Source organism: Nicotiana tabacum, chromosome 17 (assembly GCF_000715075.1).
Source record: "Nicotiana tabacum cultivar K326 chromosome 17, ASM71507v2, whole genome shotgun sequence".
Classification (NCBI taxonomy): Eukaryota; Viridiplantae; Streptophyta; class Magnoliopsida; order Solanales; family Solanaceae; genus Nicotiana; species Nicotiana tabacum.
Genome location: NC_134096.1, coordinates 41,423,808 through 41,432,768, shown reverse-complemented (window position 1 = coordinate 41,432,768; position 8,961 = coordinate 41,423,808).

Genomic DNA, 8,961 nt, shown 5'->3' with positions numbered 1-8,961 from the left:
CTAGATTTTAAATGCCAAAATGGTCAGATTTTTTTTTTAAAAACTATGGCCGTTGGAACCGTTTAGGCCCGCTAGGATCGGTCCGGTCCCGATCCCAAACGGTCCGATCTCGCGGGCCTCAAGCTAAGGACCGGCCCACTTGCATGCCATTTTCAAGTCCTTTGAAATAATAAAAAAACTTCATTACGTTTTGGTTTAGTTACATAAGATTTGACTAAACCCTTTTTTCCTAAATTTCTAGTTTCCATAGAACTTTTTCCAAGTTTTGAGCGGGCGATAAAGTCATACGAAGTGTTACCCACATTTGTCCAACAGTTGTCACATTCTCCCACATTAAACCTCTATTTGAAGCTAACAAAGAAGATGCACAGAATGAAAGCACAGAATCAGCCAAGAGAATGTCAATATAGCCTCTTAAACTGCTTGGGAACAGGCTGACTATCAAATTCCATCATCAGACGCAAGTAGCAGGATATGAGTAGTTTTTTATATCACTAATGAAAGAGTTTTTTGGGGAATAACCGAGAAATCCGATGTTTCCAACTTCAAAGCTCGTGATAATGAGCCCATCCATCTCCTCTTCTCCACTTAAATATCAAACTTACTTCACCAGCCAAGATTCGAATTTGTGATGTACATCTTTTCCACATCCCGCGCCATACAGCCATACTACCTTTGCCGTTGAATCGAAGTAAAGATCTTATAATGTCAAAGCGAACATATAATGCTACAGATTAGGGGTGTACATGGACCGGGTTGGTTCGTTTTTTATCAAAATAAAACCAAATTAACTATTTCGATTTGGATTGGTTCAGTTTTGTCGGGTTTTTAGTTTTTTTTTTGCTTAAATATTATTTTAATCTTACTTTGTTAAATATTTGATAAGTAAATATATATTTAGTAAAAATATAAAAAATTGACAAACATATTATTGATTAAAATATTCTTATGGGAGAATTCTATTAGTAACACATAATAGTTATTTTTTCAGTCGTCTGACAATAATTTTTCATTGATGTACACTTTCAGGTTAAACCGAATTTATTAATTAAACATAAAAATCAATATGATACATAAATATTAATAATCACTTCACATTTGAAAAAGATATAATAATTTAATAGATCTTAACATATGATATGAATATGGATGAATAAAGAGATAGACGCATTCCAGTAACACTTATAAGAAAGTGATCATACAACCTATTATTTAAGGTCAATAAATATGGAGCACTTCATATTCTATTAAAATTTATATCTCGCAAGAAAATCTCAAATATTTTTAGACATTTTTTAAAGAAAATTTTATATAAAATCTTAAAAGTATATATAAAAATTATATATTTATATGTCGGGTTGGTTCGGATTTTTTTACTCAATACCAAACCAAATCAAATCAAACCAAGTCGGGTTTTTTAATCGGTTTGGTTTGACTTTTCGGTTTGGTGCGGTTATTTGGTTCGGTTTGTACACCCCTAATACAGATGCACAAAAAATTTATATGATAGTTTTCTAGGATACATGTATGTGCAATCAAAAGAAAAAGGGGAAAGGGCCAAATATATCCCTCTACTTTCATATGTTGTCTACATTTAACCTCAGTTATACTATCGGGCCAAATGTACCCCTACCGTTATACTATCGGGCCAAATTTACCTTTACAATCAACAAACTTTTAAAAATACCCCTTGATTTGTTAAGTCATCTAAAATCTCCCAAATTCCTTTTATTTAAATCACTGGTTGTTCTTCTTGGTCCACTATTTTTGAAATAATTAGCATTTACCTGCTTTCTGAACTAGAGAAAAAAATAAGAGATTTTTTTTAAAAATAATACAACCGAATAAACAAAGTATAGTAAATTGAAAAATCTAAAGTAGGTAGCTTTTCTAAATTCTAAAAGTATTTACAACATCACAATTTTAATGAATTCGTTGCACAAAATATATGGAGACTTTGCAAGTATTAGTGATTGAAGTTGAAGTTCCTCGGAGACTTTATATTGTCTAATTCAATTTTGGTTTAATTAAATGCCTACACATTTTGCACTCTTAAGTTAGTCGATCGAACTCTATACTAACCAGACAATGACAAAATATATTTGAATATACATGTACATACATGATGATCGGCTGCATATAATACACAATAAATAAACTCACTAAATTCTACGGTGTGTATATAATTGAAAAATAAATAAAATTTTAAACCAATTTTATTTATTACAAAAAGAGAAACGGGTGCATTGGTAATAAAAAAAATTATAAATAATTTGTATAGCCTAGTAACTTTAGCATTCAAATCAATAGCAATTTTTGAAATTAAAATAGTGGACGAAGAAGAACAACAAGTGATTTAAATAAAAGAAATTTGGAAAATTTTGGATTACTTAATATATTAAGGGGTATTTTTAAAAGTTTGCTGATTGTTGGAGTAATTTTGGCCCGATAGTATAACGGTAGGAGTAAATTTAGCCCAATAATATAACGAAGGTTAAATGGAGATTGCACGCAATATATGAAAATAGAAGGGGTATATTTGACACTTTTCCCAAAAAAAAAAAGATCACACCGTCACCTCAACTATGACAATAATAAAGTTTATCTCTGCAAGACGCTGAAACCACTTCTACATAATTACCAAATACTAAAGATGCTTTTTTTATAAGCAACAAAATTTGTACTGGAATTAAGAAATATAAACAAAATTTTGTGCTAATTAAAGTATTGAAACAAATTTTAGTCCCATTTGTTTCTATCCCATCTTTGGCCACAGAACAATGTCGGTCATTTGCAAGTTCCACCCAAACCAAAAGAAAACTATCACAAATTTTAACAGTGTGGATCAATGATAGAGCATCAACAATTGAATATCTGGAACCTGATAGCAAATGGTTGCAGGACAATATGTTTCCCAAGTTAGAACTTTAGCTTTGAGGGAATGAAACATTCTTCTGAAGAATGAGGACAGGATATTAAAGGAATGCCTAGCATTAAGTGCTTAAAAACAATTTTTTTAAGTTCTAATTTCTAAGGTGATTCACTGGTACATTTTAGTATTTTCTACTACAATTAAGAAGCAGTGATATTATTGCAAGATCAGGGTCCAGCTTTCTCCTCTCGTGAAGACAGTAACATTCCAAAATAACTCTGCAGAAAAATCTCTTGCAGAATATGAAACACTAGTTAAATTAATATGGAGCAAATGAAAACATTAATAGAAGAATATGATCATTGGTTTGATTGATGTTTTTGAAGGCCCTAAACAATCAAAGAGGGGTGAAGCCATGATTTTAACTTTATGGATTCTAAATTCTAGGATTGCGACATCAAGTGTTAGTAAGTAGCTTGGGTTTGATTGATGTTTTTGAAGGCCCTAAACAATCAAAGAGGGGTGAAGCCAGGATTTGAACTTTATGGATTCTAAATTCTAGGATTGCGACATCAGGTGTTAGTAAGTAGCTAGGTTCTCAACTTAATTATTGTATATAACTTAGTGGTTCTTTTAACACATATACAAGGGTAAAACCATCAGAGAAAATTCAGGGAAGAGAACCTTAGCCCTGAACAATTGATGAGTTCATGGAAGGCAAAGAAGATTGCTTGACAAACCATATCTGTACTATGTGTAACTCTGAAATTAAAACTTAACCTGCAAACACCAGAGAATAGGAAACACTGTTCCCGCTGATAGACAAGAAATACGAATTCCCAAGAAAATGTGAGAATTCATCTTCAAATACCAATTAGTCAAGCATTTAAAGCCCATTGCGTGTTGGTACATATCATTGTGATATCAAGAAACATATCAACAAAATAGCTTTTATTATGCATAAAGTCCAGTTTATTCTAATTATCCAACATAAAATGGTGCGTTAAATCACACAACATGAATTGCTGAGGAATGGATACCTTGTCTTTCCGGTACGTATAAATTGACGGGAAAACTCCATATTTGAGGGAATTGGGATCTTGAGAATCCGAAAGCTCTTCTACATGTTATGCATTTGAAACAGTGAAACAGTAATTTTCAGACATTTCCTACAAAAGATGTTGTCCCTTTCCATTGGACTGACAAAATGCATACCCGAACATGGAAATTTTCAACTTGACAGTACAAATTCCACAAATCAAAATGATCTCAACCTTTCTTTACTTGATACTGGTGCTGTGAGTTCAACACGATTCCCATCTTACTTATTTTGTACTGATAGCTCCTCAGGTCTTTAACTTAGAATTTTGGAAGTTGTTTCTATCTAAACAGTGAATCTTCATGCGGTCAAACTGAAATTAGAAAGTAGGAGAACCACAACATGCACGATTTTCTCCAACTCTTGCATCCATGATTTAACCGCTTTACGTGAAGGCTTCTTTTTCGCTAGAATTAAAAGAGAAGAAAATCAATGAACAAAACAACCGAAAGAGACATTAGCTGGCACTAGAAGATTATTAACCGTGATACTCTTCAAAATAACTATCGTGCACGCGGATCCGGAATTTAAATTTAATGGTGTCAACCTTTAGGTTATTACTGTTGAACACTGACACACTTTAATTTATGGCTTCAAACTCTAATAAATTTTTAAACATTAGTGATTTTTCAATATTGGGTTCAGTTGAACCCCTTGATCATGCTCTCCATCCGCCACTGCTGTGCACCCATTTAGAATCATATAGTTCATCAGATCACTTAGTCAAGAAACAAAAGCAGAAAGACTACACGTGTCACATTGCCTCTAAGAAGTCTGTTGCATTCTTGCAGAGTACTGTAAGCGGTAAACTAAAATAATCAACACAGGTTCTCTTCTAAGTCCACATTAACGCAGCCCGGTGCACTAAGCTCCCGCTATGCGCGGGGTCAACAGTATCAACTACTCTAAATGATTACTCTTTTGGATAGTAAAGCAACAAAAATGTCAAAGTAAAACCAGCAAAAGAAACGGATTAAGCAGGCTATTTTTACCTCAACAGAAGCATCAAAACTTAGAAGCACCGGGATAGGTGAGCCATGAGTATGAGTAATCGATCCTGCTCTTTCTCGGGCCTTGTGATCTAAAACCTCTAATTTGTGTAGATGGTCTCCAACCTATATCAGGCAATAAGTGATGTAAGGATAAGCTATGTAATTCGAATCCTGAACAACATCTATAAAACTAGACAGGGAAAAAAATGAAGACAACGAGATATTATAGTACTGAGAGAGGAAATGATAGCAGTTTGAAGGGATGGGGCATAGCAGTCCCACTGAGTTGGAGAGCAAAGACATAAAAAAAAAAAAAACTCGAAAAGGAAAATCCTGGTCTATTACTTAGGGAACTGTAGGAGAATTTGTAAGGATAGACTAAGGAAAGAAAGCATTCAATGCTGCTAGGTCTGATGAAACTCAAGAAAGGAACACCGAGGTAGTGACAAACAATTTTTCGACATATCAGAAGTAGTACCTCATGTGTAGTTAAAAATCAGGTTAGAAAATGGATGGATTAGTTAGCAAATAGATATGGACTAATCATTTTCTCGAAATATTCATCATTAATTGAACCAAAAATGACTTCGCCTTGTCTTCTGGTACTTCAAAAGCTGAATAGGTTAAATATTTTAAGAATATCTAATGAGATTGCACCTCAATGTCTCACTACGAACTTGACCCCAAAAACGTCCTCACACGAAAGATGCCTGAAACGTTTAATTGGGAAAAATATGGATTCTCTCCTACAACAATCAAGGCCTTAAATGTCTTACAACAGGTACTTCACAACCCCAAAGATTTCTTCATCTTTTATAGAAAACCACCAAATAAAAGGAACAACAATTCATACTTCATCATTCAAAACGGAAGAAAGAAGCTCTAATCCAGCAAGTAAACCGCTTGTGTTCATACTTTCTTTTTGATTAAAAAGAAGTACTGAATCTGAAAATAGAATGTTACAGATGTGCAACCTAGATGAAAGAATACCAATTCTAGGTGACGATACTTACCTGGCTAGTAGTATCATGCATCTGATATCATGCATCCGTATTTCCTCCTACAAATATATCGCATCGCCATTCAGTATATACAAATAAAAAATTATGAATTCCAAGAAAACAGTGAACACTACAAACCATGGAAATAGGAATAAGAATGCGAATTTTGCTAATGCGGTGGCTACAAAGGAAAAAAAGAAGAGTGAAATGAAGCACAACTACAGAACTTTTTCCAAGTCTTGAGGGGCCGTTAAGTCATACAAAGTGTTACCCACATCGTCCAACAGCTGACCTTATAAAAGGCAAGATTTATATTCTCCCACATTATACCTCTATTTTAGGCTAACAGAAGATGCATAGAATAATAGCACATAATCAGTCATGTCAATACAGCTGAAGTGAAAGCCTAATCTGGGGAAGAAAAAGGATGTGTCCTTTTCTCTTTGCTTCCACAACGATTGGCATCACAAGACACATCTTATACTTTGAAATCCTTGTAAACTTCTCACTAACAGGTTGACTATCAAATTACGTCATCAGACACAAGTTGCACTATATGAGTAGTTTTTTTATATCACTACTAAAGATACCCTTTTGGGAAGAACCAAGAAATCCGTTGTTTCCAACTTCGAAGTTCATGATAATGAGTCCGTCCATCTACCCTTCTGCACTTAGAGACCAGACTTAGTTCACCAGACAAAAGAGAACTAGTTCGCCAAACAAAAGAGAACTTGTTACGTACATCTACTACACATCCCGAGCCATACTACCTTTGCCGTTGAATCAAACTAGAGGAGGCTGCTGTTAAAGATTCAAAATGCCAAAGCCAACAAATAATCCCTTCAACTACATATGCATAAAATTTTAATACAGTTTTCCAGGATACATGTTTCAATTAAATAAAAGAAAATTATAATTCTTAGTAAAAGCAAGCAGAAAAAGACAGTTGACAAAATTATACAAGTGGATCATTTTATTATGTATATGTATATGCCAGAAATCAAACTATGTATTACAAGAAAGAAATCATCCAACTCCTAAGCTCAAAAAAGCAAGTAACCAGAATACTAATGCTTCAAGGTATCAGAGGGAATCTTGAGTAGATATTGAAATATTAGAACATTGTTGCAAACACTACACAATCTCTATTCAACATTCTGCTTTTTAACTAAGTAAAAACTAATCCTAACATAGAGATTCTTTAAAAAGAAAACAACAAGAAGTCCTAGCATAAAGATTAGAAATGAGATAGTACAAAACAAATTCAGGTCCATTTCAAAGAACACAGAAATCAACAAAAACACAAAATATATTGGTCAATTATATCTGATTATTTATATTCTTTTCCGTTTGAGAGAAATTCGAAGTTTGAGATTCTTGTTTTCTGGACACGCAATAGGAATAGGAATAGGACGCTTCTTTCTAAAGCGTTTGCTTCTTTTAGACCGTGGCAGCAGATAGTAATATTGATCAACAGCTCGTTCACAAATGTAAGGATTGTTTCTAAAGGCTTCATCTTTTTTATGCTCTTCAAGAAAATATGAAATGATGCTTTAATTTCACTTAAAGCCATCCAACTTATCATTTATTTCACAAAAGTCACTTATCTATTTTTTATCACTTAAAAGTTACTCAACTTTAACTTTGTAACTTAAAAGTCATTCTAGTTCAAAACCTATAAAATATCCAATAAAAAATATGACATGGCATTACATTTAATTAAAAAATCTAACAATAATGCCACATAAGCTTAAGTAGACCATATCTAAGTTAGACCCATTTCTTACTCAGCCCGATTTCGGTCGGTTTTCTGAATATTAGTTTTAATTTATTTTATATGAAACACAGACCGATTTCGGTCGGTTTCTTAAAAAATAAATTTCGTGGAATTCTAAAATAGTTTTCCGCATTTTTGCGTAAAAAAAAACCGATTGAAGTCGGTCGGTTCCGTAAAAAAAAAAATTTTAAAAATAAAATATTTTGAAAAACCGACCGACTTCGATCGGTTGGCCGCGGTCGATTTTGGCCGAATTTTTAGTAGTGAACTTCTACTATGCAATTTCATTGTGGGTGTTTCTTACCAATATTTTGACTTTAATGGAATAGTAATTTGTGAGAATAGGTTCTTATTAGCTTGTTGTTCTTGTCTGTAAGTGGTACATTTATATGTTATGTGAGATTGAAGTCAGTCGGTTTTTCAAAATATTTTATTTTTTAATTTTTGTTTACGAAACCGACCGACTTCGGTCGGTTTTTTGGGCGCAAAATGCGGGAAACTATTTTAGAATCCCGCGAAATTCATTTTTTAAGAAACTGACCGAAATCGGTCGGTTTTTCATATAAAATAAATTAAAACTAATATTAAAAAAACCGACCGATATCGAGCAGAGAAAGAAATGGGTCTAACTTAGATATGGTCTATAACTCCACCTTTTTTTTCTCAGCAAAAGCACAGTTTTCTTGACTTAGGATTGACATAAAAGCGGAGTTTCCTTGATTCAGGAGAAAATAAGGAACAAGGAGATTACCACAGAGAAAGATTATATGAATGCTGACGAAGGAATTGTAGAATAGTATAGAAATAAAATGTAGCAATAGTGTATATATGAAGAATTGAGCTTTGCTGTCCGAAATAGGATAGGAGACGAGGTTTCAAGAAACACGATTCTTGATTTTTCTTAATAATTCAAATAATTCTTCTTCTTCTTATAGCATTTTTGGCCAAACTTCACCGGGGCCAAAATTGGTCCATTTTTAAAAAGAAAAAAAAAGGTGTTTGGCCAAGCTGTCTAAGAAAAAAAAGTACATTCAGATAGAAGCAGAAATAATTTTTAAGAAGCAGAAAAAATAGCTTCTCCCTAGAAGCAGAAGCAGTTTTGAATTTTCTTCTTACCAAAAATACCCTCAGCGAAATATTATATATATTAAAATAATCTTACTTATTTTAAACATTTAAGTAATATATAATGACTTTTGGGGTGAACTTTCATATTTGTT